At 40.0% G+C, this 14,362-nt stretch overlaps 1 protein-coding gene and 1 long non-coding RNA gene across 4 annotated transcripts in view; both read left to right on the forward strand.

The window, feature by feature from the left end:
* RYR2 (ryanodine receptor 2) overlaps window positions 1–14,362 on the forward strand; it is a 609,490-nt gene that overhangs the window by 270,598 nt on the left and 324,530 nt on the right. The gene's annotated exons all lie outside the window — the stretch shown is intronic.
* On the forward strand, window positions 1,367–6,615 carry LOC306641798. The gene is made up of 2 exons (XR_013758285.1): window positions 1,367–1,465; window positions 1,525–6,615. It is a non-coding gene; the product is annotated as an uncharacterized lncRNA (long non-coding RNA).

A 14,362-nucleotide genomic window follows, 5' to 3' on the forward strand; every position in this document is an offset into this window, starting at 1 on the left:
AAATCACTCTGAGGCCTGGTGAGACCTTTTACTTTCACTAGGCAGCCCTGGCTTATGGTGAAGAGTGAAATGCAGCTCCTGGGAAAATTCCCTCAGCTAAAATTGCTGCATTTAGTGAGATAGGAAGAAGATGGCAAAGGTGCTAAGAGGGTTCGTATAAATATAGGGATATCAAGAAGTAGTTAGTTTGAGAAGCCAGGTATGGTGGCACATGCATGTAATCCCTGCTGCTTGGGAGGCCGAGACAGGAGGATCACAAGTTGGAGGCCAGCCTAAGCAACATATTGAGGCCCTATGAGACCTTGTCTCAAAAATAAAAGTTAAAAAGGGTTGGAGATGTGACTCAGTGGTTAAGTACCCCTGGGTTCAATGCAAGTAGCCCTCCCCTGGTAGAAAGGAATTAGCTTGAGGAATAAATTCCAAACCATAAGGCTAGACATAAGAGGAGGCAGAGGGGTTGCCTGCATACTCTCGGAATAGTGGTTATGACACAGGGGTAATGCAGGGAATGACGGAAGCTAAGCAGGAGGGTGCGTGGGTCGGCTTTTTGGTCAGTGCTGTTCTGGTGGTCTGGCTTTTCCTGAGCTGGTGGGCGGGTTGTGGGCTGGGGGTGGAATGGGCAGCTGGGATAGGTAAGAGGGGTTAGATTAGAGGTGGGGAGAGTCTGACTGGGGAGCCAACCAGTGGGCTGATGGCAGCAGTCACAGGTCAGAAGCCAGGACCCCATAACCAGGAAGAGCCACTAGAATGCGGAGAATGGCCTGCTCAGAGGTATTTCAGGTCAGCACAGGGTTTAGGCACACGCCCCGCGTGGGTGGTGGGGAGCGTCAGAGCCAGGGGAGTCCGTGTGTCTGATGGGGCAGAGAGACAGTGTGACGTTGCCGTGGCTGCCACACATCTACTGGGAAAGGGCTTGAACTTTGGGCACAGTGAGTACAGGGCGTCTGGCGAGCGTGAAATAGGAAATTGGGATATCTGCTCTTGGACTTAGGAAAAGCGTGAGTCAAATGTAAGTCAATAATGCAGGGGACGCTGAAGGAATGGGCGTCCATTATGTCCCCCAAAATGGAGAGGGAGGAGTGGGCATAAGGGGGAATGTTCAGCCATCTGTCACTGCTCTCAGACGTCTGCGAAGGCCTGGAATAGATGCACCAGGGGACGGGGTGAGGATGGAACCCTCCAGAACACAGGAGGATGGTGAGGCGGAGACCCAGGGAAGGTAGCTGTGGCATCTAAAGAGGACTGAAGTGTGGGTGTGTTGAATGCCGGGATGTATTCCTGGAGTCGGGGGCTTCTAGGGGCTGTGCAGGGTCTCTGGCTCTTCAGTCCTGACTTGTGCAGTGGAAGACTGGCACCAAGTGATGCTTGGATTTCCTGTGGCACTTTGCACAGACACAAGAGAGACCTGCTAGCTGTGTGACTCGTGCAGGTGAATTCATTTCTCTAAACTCTGCTCTCCCTCTATGTAAAATGCAGCTTAAATGTTATCCCCTCCTTCACAGGACTGTTTACACATTAAATGAGAAAATGTGCATGAAATACTTGATGCATACTAAAGGATCAACTGATTTATTGATGGTCGTTGTTATTGGCATCGTTATTTAGATTGAAGAGATAGCCTCTAGCCAGACAGTAGGAAAATCTTTGTGGGATCCTGGGCGTGAAAGAATGTAGAGCTTACACTTTGTGGGAGGAGAGGCCACCCTAGATTAAAGACAGCCCTTTATATAACTGGTTATTATTGCAGAAAATAATGAGAAATTTCAAAGATGTGTTCACATTGTTCTGAGCCCACTCTCCTGTTACATGCATGTGTAGGCTTGCCCACCCACCCAAAACACTAGTCTGAATTTAATGTTAATGATTTGTACATCAATTTAATCTCTGCATGTATTCAGCTAAACATATTGAGACTCTTTCAAGGTGGCACTGACAGTAAGAATACATCTGTTTTAGTCCCTTTTCATAGAATGCCCACATGGGTGAAATTAGATGAAAACGGACGTCAGATCATGAGTTGTAGGAGAAAGCGAGTCAGAATCAGGCAGTCTGGAGCCTTAGGGACATTGCTTAAGAAAAGAGCTACATTAGTCTTGATCACATGGTAGGATTGAGTGATTATTGGCACATGATGATGAAATCTTTTTTTTTTTTTTTTTTTTTTTTTTTTGGTGCTGGGGCTCGAACCCAGGGCCTGTGCTTATAAGGCAAGCACTTTACCAACTGAGCTATCGCCCCAGCCTGATGAAATCATTCTTTACATTTAAATTTATGAAGTGCTTTAGTATTTTGGAACTTGTTACTGTAATTACAAAGACTTTTTATTATTATATTTAAACAGGGGAGAAAGTTTTATTCTTTGCAAGAAGTAAGGAGACCATTGGGGTTATTTGCAAACTATTGTTCTCCCCAAAAAGGAAAGCCTGGTGATTTTATTGGGAAAGCACCCCCAACACACACACACACATTCGAAAGTCCAGCCCAGGTAAAGGCAGGCACATCCCTGAACATGCTCAGTTTAAGGTGTATGTTTCTGAGCATGCTCAGTTGAAGGTATCTGGATCTCCTCTTCAACAAGAAAAGATGGCGGACACATTTCTGGGCATGCTCAATTTCTGGGCATGCTCAATTTAAGGAATGTGGACATTTAGAATTCTTCCTTTGTTTTCACTCTGAGTCATGGCCTATGCCATAGGGAACTGGGGAGGCAAATGACAGCTCATCCTGTAGGTAGCATTTCTTTCATTGATATCAATCTGTTTGGGGGGAATAAATGCATAATAATGATCTAAAAATATTTTAGGTTCCCATTTATAAGAAAGAAAAAATAATTGGATTTTCAGACAGGGATTTGAGAGCTGGAAAAGTTCTAGGAAAATATTTAAAATTTTCTTTTACCTCATAGCTCTTTGTTATAACGTTATCTGGTTATTCCCATTAATTGTATCCTTTTATTAAAGTTAAGCAACCAAAATCAGATCAACTTTGTTATAAGAAGTAGATTAAGGAGATGGCCAGCAATGACACTTACTCCTGAGCAGCTGAGGAATATGCTGGTCATCTGTGCTGTGTTCCAAAGTGGATTTGTGGATCTGCCCTGCCTTGGTTCACCAACAGCTATTGAATATGCATATCTATAATTTCAGCTGTGGAAAATGCAGTTCAGTGATGGGCTTTGTAATTCTAGAGACCATTAGATTTATCTTTAACTTCCTCTAAACGTCTATATGTGTATGTATATGTGGTTACTTCTCTGTTCTCATAAAGAATATAATATGACTCTTTGAATGAAAAGCCTACAGTGTACCATTCAGTGAAGTAGAATTGAATTGAAGAAGAAGTACTATGAAGTGAAACTTGATATTTTCCCTGTGCTTCCTTCCCATGGTACTCTGAAATGCTCATGAAATATAACATCATTACTGTTTTACGTTTCTTGAGATTTTTCCAGGAAGACAACAACAGGCTTCTAAACAACAATGAAGGTAGTAAAAATATATCTGCAGTAGATTCCCCAGTCAGGTGAAAGAGAGTGATTCTTGGTTCTGATTCAGTCTCTTCAAATACTGAGAAAGGGGAAGTTAAGGAGAAACAGGTTCTAGTAGCTGGTAAAGGATTTATCAAATGCAGCTTAGTGTTTTAACTCTGCTTTAAAATAGACTTTCATTCTGGAGTCTTGAAATATGATTACAGAATTTTATTTCAAGAATAATACATGTGGAAAATACTCTCTCTTCTAGATTTTTCTCTGGATTGCATTGTAGATGTTCAAAGACGGGTTTGCTGAGGGTGAGGATGAATGATGCCTACCCTACCTAGCCTTACCCAGCGTGCTTACCCAGGCATCGGAGATGGAGCTCTGAAGGCACGGATCTAATTTTATTTAGGGTTGCACAGGACATATATAGGCACGTTATTCAATCAGGTTGACATGCTTGTTAAAGTATAACAGAGTCAGCGTATAGGTGAACTATATGTCGACGGTCCAGGTAGTGTAAACAAACCAAGCATGCCTAAGTAATTCTGCCCAGCAACGGGTCTGAGACAAAGGACTGGGGGGATGGTAAGCTCCTGCACACCGGATGAGGCTAAGCAGCCCAGGTGAGCTCATATCAGAGCTTGCTGGGATGCTTGATAAACGAGGCCTCCCCTCAGCTCTTAACTCAGCCTCAGCAGCTGCAAATACCTTCATTCCATGGCGAGTCTTTACTATTAGCTCAGTTTCTCTGTCCAGACTGTTTGGCTTACTTAGACCATGGTGTCAGTGACTGCTGTCGGATAAGCTTGAGGAATGTTCCCTACATTGCATCTCATTATTTCTGTCCCTAGTTTTATGTGGATGTAATACAATATGAACAAAGGCATTTCTTGTGTGCACATATACAGCTCTGGATTAAATATGCACTACCTGAATTAAGTGTGCCATACTTCAAACTTAATACCTTTAATTTATTGTTATTACTATTAGTAGTAGTAGTAATGCTGGTGGTGGTCATGGTGTATATTTTTGTAGGGCCAGGGGTTGGACCCAGGGTCTTACACATGCTAGGCATGTACTCTACCACTTAGCTGGAGCTCAGCAAGTTTAAATATAGTTTTGAATGGTTAAGTTAGGGGAGTATTATATGGAATATCTTATTTGGAAACCAGTATTAGGGGAATATTGTTTGTAATGCATTGTTTGCATGTTAAAAACAGCTTCACTACATAGCTTGTACATAGTTTTATTCATTCAGTACACAGTGTGGAATAACTATCATGTTCTGCATGCTGGGCTCTACAGTACGTAGAGGTCCTCCTCAGGGAGTTTACAGTCTAGTGTTGATTGTGATAGTGAAAAGATAAACTTGTCATTTGTAAATGCACATTTGCATGTACACGGAGCTCAAAGGTGTTTCTCAGAGCCCATGGATTTTTTAAATGTTCACGTGGGCTGTGTGTTTTGCGGGAGGGCGGAGGGGAGGGGAGACGTACAGAGACAGGAAGGTTTGCTGCTTCCATCTCATCAGCCATCACTCTTGGCATGTCGTTCTGCCTGTTACTTTCAAAAGCATGTAATTAAGTTATAATTCCTGATAATATCTGGACACAAATTCTGTATTTGCTTTCCAGAATATCACTCAGCAGAGAGCTGTGCTGTGTGTACTCTTGACAATATTTTTACTTCCATATCCCTTTTAGGATGACTTAAAGAATGGTAATTGTAAATAATTGATAAGTCATGAGATGGCTTTGATGTAATGAACTGAATGTCTCTCAGTCTGGTTCAGGAAGAGATGCAGAGTTTATGTCCCCGGACACAATTAGACAACTAATATCCTTGTGAAGATATTGTCCTCAATCATTATGTAGGGAAAAGCATTTTTATCACTTTTCATATGCTACAGAAAGGTCAAGGATGAAGATATCCATTTTAGTGATTTTTTTTTTGTAAAGGATATAACAAATATCTCTGAATTTTTGTTTGTTTATTTTTGCATGTGAAAATACAGTTGTTGAAAACTATCCTTTTCCACATCAAATGACCTTTGCTCCTTTGTCAAAGAGAAGTTGACCATATTTTTGTGGGTCTGTTTCTGGGCTCTCTGTTCTGTTATCTGTTTGTCTGTTCTTTGACTAATACCACACTGTCTTGATTACTACAGCTTCATAATAAGCTTTATAATGAATCTTGAAGTCAGGCAGTGCCAGTAATCCAGCTGTTTTTTCAATGTTGCATTGGCTATTATGGATCTTTGACCTTTCTACATAAACTTTAAAATCAGTTTATTGAAATCCACAAAATCACTGGGATTTTGGTTGAGGTTGTTTTAAAACTATAGACGAAGTTAGAAAAAAACTCACATCTTGACAGTATTGATTCTTCCCATCCATGAACATGGGATATCTCTCAATTTATTTAGATCATTGATATTTTTCATTGGAGTTTTAATCAGATCGTCATGTAGATCTTACATATATTTGGTCATATTCATACTTAAGTATTGAGAGTTCTTGGTGCTAATGTAAAATTTAAAAAATTCTAAATACCTATTGTTCATTATTGGTATACAAGAAAGCAGTTGCCTTTTTTCATACTATTTTAGCGTCTTGCAACTTCCCTATAATTGATTATTGGTCTTAGGACCTTTTACTATTGTTATTGCTGAATTTTGGGGCTTGGAATAGACAGTCATGTTATGTGTGAATGAAGATAGTTTTATTTCTTTAATTCCAGTATATATACTAGTAATTTATTTATTGTATTAGATATAACATTCACTAGAATCTTGAATAGCACTAAGAGGTTAAATCTTTGCCTTATCCTAACCCTAAAGGTCTTTATGGGAAAGTTTTTATTTTCCCAATTACAATGTTAGATACAGAAATTTTCATAGATGTTCTTCATCAAGTTGAGGAAGTTCTCATCTATTCCTCGTCAGGAGAAGGATTTTTATCATGAATAATGCTTTTCCCTCGTTTGTTGATAGATAGGATCATATATTTTTTTCTTCAGCTTATTGATGTGATGGATTATATTATTGTTCAGTGACATTTTAAATTAGCCACATTATGTATACAAAAACAGAAAAATAACTATTTTTGCTACCATGTTCGTATTCAAGCAGCACATTTTTTTTTTAAATAAAAAATAGTGATAGTTTCTATAGATAACTGTGATGGCATATATTTTGTTGAGATTGTTATTAATTGTTGATGATTTTTCAATGGGGAATTGAATTCTGCGTCTATCATAAATTCATTAAAAATTAAGTTTAGAAAAATGAAGAATTCTAACATTGACTCCATGCCCTGCGTTGCGGTTATTGAAACACGTGGATATTTGTGGTTTTGATTCCTGCTGCAGGCCACGTAACTGTGCATGGTAAGATGGTGTGACTGGCTGGGAACCTTCAGGGGCGGGTGCTCTGCCTTCCTGTGTGATTTTTATATTCACAATCATCACAATTCGAAGTGACTGATGCGATCCCCATTCTCCTTGCTTCCTGCTTCAGTGTTCAGCGTCGGTGCTGTACCTTAGCCTTTGTCTTGAAGAAAAGTCAAGCCAGAGTGTGTAGGAACCCTCAGCAGGTCCGTCCCAAATCCCTCTTTAAAGTCACAGGCTAAATGAAAAGAGCAAAAAGAAAAGGATAAAAGAAGAACTGTCCCTTGGAGCCGCAGCCCGGGCTTCTGCAGTGCTGCAGGGATAATTGATGACATACACCATTCAGCATTAAAATAATGTGCTAAATGCCCAAGAGCTTCCCAATGTCCAGCAATCAAAAGTACATTTAAAAAGGCCCCGTTTTTTCTTTTTTTGGTGCAGTTTATTTTGGATAAGTACTTGGTAGCACTCTGAGTTTATCTGTACTTCCATTGGAAGGGAAAAGAATCTTCCATTGTAGGTATTTATTTCAGAATTAAATGTGATTGAAAGTAGATATGATGGCCTTTCTCTCAAACTCAGATTAAAATTACTAGTAACCAGGCATGACTTCTAGACCTGGGAACTGCAAACCATAGCTGGTAGGTCATGTCCTGCCAGTGCCTATTTTTCTAAACAAAGTTTTATTAGGACAGAGCCATGCAATTATTGTTCTTGTTGTTTCAGTATTGGAAATTGAACCCAGGGGTGTTTTACCACTGAGCTACATTCCCAGCCCTTCTTATTTTTATTTTTTAATTTTGAGACAGGATCTCAGAGTTGCTCAGGATCTCACTAAGTTGCTGAGGCTGGCTTTGAACTCGCAGTCCTCCTGCCTTAGCCTCCTGAGTCTTGGGATCACAGGTGTGCACCCTGTGCCTGGCTTCATGCAATTATTTTTAACATATTGTCTGTGCTTGCTTTTGTATTATAACAACAGAGTCAAATAATGTGGCAGAGACCCTGTGACCTACCTGCAAGAGTTGGGTATTTACTGTTTGGCCCTTTACCCAAAACAAACAAACAAAAGAAAGAGAGAAAAATTGCCCATTCCTGTGTTAAGTCACCTTTTCGTAGAGGCAGTGAGTGAAATTTGTGGGGATAGGGTGCTCTTTAATCCAGCAGTCCTGGAAACACATGGATAACTATGCTGAGGGCCAAAGGAAGGGTGACAAAGACAGTGGCTTCAGGAGTAGACTTAAGTGAGAAGAAGAAAGGAGGAAGTAGCCAGGAAAATAAGTATTCTCTTAATTTACATACAGTAAAGGTTCTTTTCAGAGCTTGAATTTTTATAGCATTCTTTTATTATCAAAATGTCTTATAATATGTATACAATGGAATACTATTTAGCCATAAAAATGAGAAATCCTATCATGGATGAACCTGAGCACAGTAGTTAAGTGAAATGAGCCAGGCACAGAAAGACACATAGTGCATAAGGTCACTTATGTGTGGAATCTCATGTCACTTGTGTGTTAAACTTATATAAGCTGAGAATAGCGATGTAGTTGCCACGGGCTGGGGTGAGGGGCAGCTGGGAGACCCTGGACAAAGGATACAACATTTCAGTTAGGAGGCATAAGTGCAGGAGATATTTTGTATGAAACGACACCACAGTTAGGATGTGTTGTGTCCTTGAAAATTACGAGAGTGCATTTTAAGTGTTTTCAACACAGAAAAAATGATGTGGGGCGTCCCATTGATTGAGTTGGTCCCGCCATTCTGCCATGAATGCGTATTTTAAAACACCATTCCCTGCACCATAAATGTAGTTTTTTTGTTGATTTAAAACAGTTCATGTGACAGGTACCCAAAAGTTGTTGACAGGCAGTGAATTTAAGACTGCAAACGTGTCTGGAATCCTTCTCTGGAGTGGGCCCGTGCGCCTGGGCAGGAAAGCGGATGGGCAGACTTAGATCTGTGCTTGCTGGGGGACTGTCCCCAGGTTCATTAGACCTCAGCAAGGGGCTCCATGAAGGTCTCTGCCGAGGCTCGGGTGGTGGATGGCCGAGGGCCGCCCAGCCTGCACAGCCCTGGGGCCTGTGGGGAAACTGCCTGGAGAGGAGGCAAAGCTATCACCCAAGAGGTGCAAGTCAGAAGCACCTGGAAGGTGGGTTCTCCAGCGCCACTCAGCTGTGACTGCGACCCTAAAGCATCTGGCTGTGCTTCACCAGAGACCTGTGCCCCTGAGGCTGTGCCGGGGTCCTGGCTGTGCCCGGAAACGGCATGATGGTACGTGTGCGCGGGTCTGTGGGAGCCCAGGCTGACTCTGGAGGGAGACCAGGTTGGTCTTGCTTCCTGCTCACGTGGCCCAGCAGCCCCACACCCAGGACTCTGCCCCTGGTGCACCAACCTGCTGTCCTACTGGTTTCCCACCGACAGTTCGGTTGAGGCGCACGTCACCGAGTCCCAGGCTCCCCGTGAGGAGCACTGAACCTCTTCCACGCCCTCAGAGCTAGCATATGAGGGTGACAGGCCGCCAGGTCCCTGTGGCTTCTGCCGTTCAGTTCCTCCTCATAGGATGAGCTCAGAGTTAGTGGGAGAAGTTACTCCCATTGTTTGTCTGGAGGAAACAAGGCACAAGTCCAGCAGCTTGCTCAGGTTCACGCAGTGAGGTGACATTTCAGAAAATTAATAATGGTGAAATGTGAAAGTGGCTTGTCAACCTTTTGATGCCTTGAAAAAAAAAAAAAAAAAAAAAAAACAGAAAAAGAAGAAGAAAAAGAGAAGTGAGCTCATAATTGTGATTCCGTCCAGCAAAAATGCCCTCTGGCAAAGCTGGCCCTAGTAAAGCGAAGGGGTCTCTTGAGAGCGGCCCAAACTCTTACTAATGACATGTTTTATGATTCTGTACTAAAGTCCACTAATTGGAATTGTGTATCCTATAACATTTTATTATAAATAAATACCATATTGTCAGGCAGTGAAACACTTGTAAGGATTTGTACTTAAATGAATATGCTAATATAGTCTTTTCTGGACTTCAGATTCTGAAGATGAACTATTGTAGCTGTCAAAGTGCCTGCTTTTTACTTCTAAAACAAGTGGTCTGACAACTAAAATAAGACAAATTGTATTTTGTTGCCAAAAACACAAAATATAGAGAACTACTTTTATTTCAGTGGACAGTATTATAATAGCTATCAGAAGATGAATTGATGATCTAATAGAATGAATTTGTACATATAACAGAATGACCTTAGAGAATTTCTTCAGGCAGTTTTATGTGGTCAGCTTGAAATATGAGTTCCTTAATGAAATGTGTTACGTTAGAGGAAAATGTGTCCTGGAGGCATAACTTACCGTCTGACACCTAGAATTTTTCAAAGAACTGTTGAATGAGCTCATCGGACTGGTGATTACATGTACATATTTTTTAAATGCCTATTCGGTGACTCTTAATTCTTCTGATTCATGAGATGGAAGGTTCTCTAAAAATTTTTGATTAAAAATGTTATCAGTGTCCAATTATTTTCACATACTTTCTTTTTCTCAGTAGCTGCAACACTGTTTTGATACATTACAAAAATACTCTTCAGTGAAAAGAGAGTTGTGTGAAATTTTGTGTTTTAGTAACCACTGGCCTGCACTTGACTCTGGACATCATTGCTGCCATTTGCATTGAAGTCCCCTGATCATCAGTTGATCATTAGCCCCAAGGGTGAGGCTGCTATTGGTCTGCTTATCTTTTGAAACAAACTTGATTCTTTTTTAGGTTTCCCATTGGAAAGGGGATCAACCTAAAGATGATTATTTAGTTGTCCGAGTTTAGGGATGGTCTTTAAACTATTGTCTTCCTGAACCCCAATTTGATACTTGAGATATATCATGGGGAAAAGTATTGATTCTTTCCATAGAACAGGTGTGTTCCACCAGGTAGACCACTTTCTAAATAAGTTTGAGTGTGTTTAGTGTCAGATATGGTGGACTGTGATTTAGGATTTTGATATTGTGATTTCACTTAGTGTGAAATAGCTCTTGAAGATATGATTAGACAATAATTGGCATTCTGCTCTACCATGTACTTGCATGAGGGAAACTGAAAAGAAAAAATAGCAGAAATTCTCCAGTCAGCAACAAATAATTGAGGAAGTCATAGGATTCTCTATATCTATCAGCTGGGTGCAGTGGTGCAGCCTGTAATTCCAGCTGCTAAGGAGGCTGAGGCAGGATAAATGCAAATTCAAGGCCAGCCTCTGCAACTTAGTGAGGCCTTAAACAACTTAGCAAGACCCTTGTACAAAATAAAACAGGCTGGGGATGTAGCTCAGTGGTAAATTGTCTCTTGGTAAAAGTCCCAGTACCAAAAAAAAAAAAAAAAAAAAGCAAAACAAACAAATAAAAACATTCTCCATGTCTACTGATTAAACGTTTTCTGAAAATAAAAAAATTCAAATTATAATGACCTTCAGCATAAAGCTAAAAATATTTCAGGTAGGAAGAAAGATCCAGCTTTTCTTTTGACTTTTATTTTGTACAGTATATACATTTTGTTTGATAGTTATAAACAACTCCAAGTTGTTGAATAAAGCAGATGATATTACTCTTTACTCAGAGATAAAAAAATTGAATTGCAAAGAGCATAAGGTAATTGCCAGTGTCGTGTTACTATTAAGTGGGATAACCTTGGTCTTTTGGCTCATAATTTATAATTCTACCTCATTCAGTAGTTTCTCCATTTCAGTAAGTTAGGCCTTATTAGGGGTCTGTCCTATGTATCACAGGATGTTTAACAGCGTGTCTGGCTGCTACTCACTAGATTTTAGTAACAAACTTTAGTCAAGATAATGACTACAGACATGGGCAAATTTTAATTGTGTTTTAAATTATTAATTAAAATACCATTGAATTTCTACTCTAATAAGAAAAACTTAAAATCAGCATACTACAGAGATGCAGCCATATCAATGTTCATAGCCGCTCAATTCACAATAGCTAGATTGTGGAACCAACCTAGATGCCCTTCAATTGATGAGTGGATAAAGAAACTGTGGTATATATATATATATATATATATATACACACACACACAATGGAATATTACTCAGCCATAAAGAGTGATAAAATTATGGCATTTACAGGCAAATGGATGAAATTGGAGAATATCATGCTAAGTGAGATAAGCCAATCTCAAAAAACCAAAGGTCGAATGATGTCTCTGATAAGCGAATGATGACACATAATGGGGGGTGGGAGGGGTTAGTGTTAGTGTTGGGGTTAGGGTTAGAGGGTTAGGGTTAGGGAGGGGGGCAAGAATGGAGGAAGGAAGGACTGTATAGAGGGAAAAGAGGGGTGGGAGGGGTAGGGGGAAGGGAAAAATAACACAATGAATCAAACAACATTACCCTATGTAAATGTATGATCACACAAATGGTATGCCTTTACTCCACGTACAGAGAAACAACATGTATCCCATTTCTTTACAATAATAAAAAAAAGAATAAAAAAAAAGAAAGAAAAACTCATTGCTAAAAGTTATGAAAGGGAAAATATTCAAATGCTAATTCTTCATATGCTTCATTGTATATAAACATAGTTTTCTTTTTTTTTTTTTTTTTTTTTTTGTGGTGCTGGGGATTGAACCCAGGGCCTTGTGCACGTGAGGCAAACACTCTACCAACTGAGCTATATCCCCAGCCCTAAAGGTAGTTTAAATAAAGTTATTCATGTATCTCAAAGACCCTTTTCTTTTTTTTTTTTATTGTAAACAAATGGGATACAGTAGTTTCTGTTTGTACATGGAGTAACAGCATAACATTTGCATATTCATACATTTACATAGAGTAATGATGTTTGATTCATTCCGTTATTTTTTTCCTTCCCCCCCACCCCTCCCACCTCTCTTTTCCCTCTATACAATCCCTCCTTCCTTCATTCTTGCCCCCCACCCACCCCCCATTACGTATCATCATCTGCTTATCAGTGAGATCATTCACCTTTTGGATTTTTGAGATTGGCTTATCTCACTTAGCATGATATTCTCCAATTTCATCCATTTGCCTGCAAATGCCATAATTTTATCATTCTTTATGCCTGAGTAATATTCCATTGTATATATATACCACAGTTTCTTTATCCATTCATCAATTGAAAGACATCTAGGTTGGTTCCACAGTCTGGCTATTGTGAATTGAGCAGCTATGAACATTGATGTGGCTGTATCTCTGTAGTATGCTGATTTTAAGTCCTTTGGGTATAGGCCAAGGAATGGGATAGCTGGGTCAAATGGTGGGTCCATTCCAAGTTTTCTAAGGAATCTCCACACTGCTTTCCAGAGTGGCTGCACTAATTTGCAGCCCCACCAGCAATGTATGAATGTACCTTTCTCCCCACATCCTCTCCAACACCTATTGTTGCTTGTATTCTTGATAATTGCCATTCTAATTGGAGTGAGATGGAATCTTAGTGTAGTTTTGATTTGCATTTCTCTTATTACTAAAGATGGTGAACATTTTTTCATATATCTGTTGATTGCTTGTAGATCTTCTGTGAAGTGTCTGTTCATATCCTTAGCCCATTTGTTGATTGAGTTATTTGTATTCTTCATGTAGAGTTTTTTGAGTTCTTTATATATTCTGGAAATTAGTGCTCTATCTGAAGTATGATTGGCAAAGATATTCTCCCACTCTGTAGGCTCTCTCTTCGCATTGCTGATAGTTTCCTTTGCTGAGAGAAAGCTTTTTAGTTTGAATCTATCCCAGTTGTTGATTCTTGCTTTTATTTCTTGTGCTATGGGAGTCCTGTTAAGGAAGTCTGATCCTAAGCCAACAAGTTGAAGATTTGGACCTACTTTTTCTTCTATAAGATGCAGGGTCTCTGGTCTGATTTCAAGGTCCTTGATCCATAGTGAGTTGAGTTTTGTGCAGGGTGAGAGATAGGGGTTTAGTTTCATTCTGTTGCATATGGATTTCCAGTTTTCCCAGCACCATTTGTTGAAGAGGCTATCTTTTCTCCATTGCATATTTTTGGCACCTTTGTCTAGTATGAGAAAATTGTATTTATTTGGGTTTGTGTCTGTGTCCTCTATTCTGGTCCATTGATCTACCTGTCTCTTTTGGTGCCAATACCATGCTGTTTTTGTTACTATGGCTTTGTAGTAGAGTTGAAGTTCTGGTATTGCGATACCCCGTTTCATTCTTCCTGCTAAGGATTGCTTTAGCTATTCTGGGTTTCTTATTCTTCCAGATGAATTATTTTCAATCTTAATTTCTCCACATCCTTCCTGTGTAATCTCTGTTTTGATGTTTATCATTGAACACCCTCTCTCTGCTCACCTGGAAGCATATATTGTGATATGTGATAGAGCTTTAGGGACTTCCCGTTGTGCAGCATGTGCTCATCATTTGCTCTCCATCTTGTCTTAACAGGATCATAGATCTCTCTTTCGTTCTGATTTCTGTTAGTTTATTTGGTTCCCCATTCATTCCCTCCAGACAACTGTCCCTTTAATTAGTTTCC

The sequence above is a fragment of the Sciurus vulgaris genome (genome assembly GCF_902686455.1).
Source record: "Sciurus vulgaris genome assembly, chromosome: 12".
Lineage (NCBI taxonomy): Eukaryota > Metazoa > Chordata > Mammalia > Rodentia > Sciuridae > Sciurus > Sciurus vulgaris.